Raw genomic sequence first — 1,062 nt, forward strand, 5'->3', positions numbered from 1 at the left:
GTACACTACAGTATTTCAGCCCATCCGTCTAATGTCTTTAATCTTTGATCTATTTTTGTGTAACTCACTAATTTTTACTGAAATATTAAACTTTAATCTCTATTTTTATTTTAAAGTGACTATATAAACACTGTTGATGCCAAAGAAAGTGATGATAAAGAATAAGCGAGTTCACTTGCCTTGTTGCCTGCGCACCTCTTTCTATATGATCCTACAATAAAGAAATAAAGATTCTGAACTTTTCGACTGTGTTTATGATCGTTATTTCTGACCTTTGGAGCGGACAGTGTGAAGGTTTCACACAGAGCACAACGTAAGGCTGGAGAGTTAAACTCTCTCATGGAGACTAAAGTTGGCTTTATGCTGTACAAGTTTTAGCCTGATTTTGCTTTGAAACAGGAAATTTTAAAATCATAAAACAATTATTTAGTGGTGAGTCGAGAACGGCATCTTGGGAATTACATCAATTTTTTTATTTGTCACAAACACAACCACACACAGTATGATATGCAGTGAAATGCTTACATGACTGTTTGTGACCATAAATAATAGGAAAGAATAAAAAATATCAAATCTACTATTATTTTGTTAATATAAAATCAAATAAAGTAGAAAGTAGGAAAATAGAAGTATGTAAGAAGTAAGAACTGTATAAATAACTATCTAAGTAAATAAGTCTGTGGAGTGTGGAATGTGCAGACAGCAGCAGTCCGGTGTGGTCATGGAGTGTGAAACAGAATGATGAGCTGCAGTTATATTGTCCATCTTAAAAGTGCAGTAGTGCAAAAGTAATCACTTTTGTGTGTAAACACCAACCAGAATGTGCAGACATACAGTATGTTTGTGTATTCAATGTGCAAATGTTCAGTGGTTGGTTTGGTCTGTTCCAACACATGTAAAGGAAACATAGCAAGTCCAACGCAGTTGAGTTCTATGTAGAGTTCTGACTGGAGAGTCCGTATAGCCTGCGGGAAGAAGCTCCTCCTCAGTCTCTCTGTGTTGGCCTTCAGGGAGCAGAAGTGCTTTCCTGACCTCAACAGGGAGAACATTCCATTGCTGGAG

General features: G+C 36.5%; 1 protein-coding gene across 1 annotated transcript in view; it reads left to right on the plus strand.

Moving 5' to 3' along the window:
* Positions 1-243, plus strand: part of cavin2b (caveolae associated protein 2b) — a 6,618-nt gene extending 6,375 nt beyond the window's left edge. The window contains exon 2 of the mRNA XM_053499116.1: positions 1-243. This exon is cut by the window's left edge and continues 1,098 nt beyond it. The gene's annotated coding sequence lies outside the window, so the exon portion shown is untranslated.
* Positions 244-1,062: the final 819 nt, after the last annotated feature.

The sequence above is a fragment of the Clarias gariepinus genome, chromosome 6 (genome assembly GCF_024256425.1).
Source record: "Clarias gariepinus isolate MV-2021 ecotype Netherlands chromosome 6, CGAR_prim_01v2, whole genome shotgun sequence".
Taxonomy (NCBI): domain Eukaryota; kingdom Metazoa; phylum Chordata; class Actinopteri; order Siluriformes; family Clariidae; genus Clarias; species Clarias gariepinus.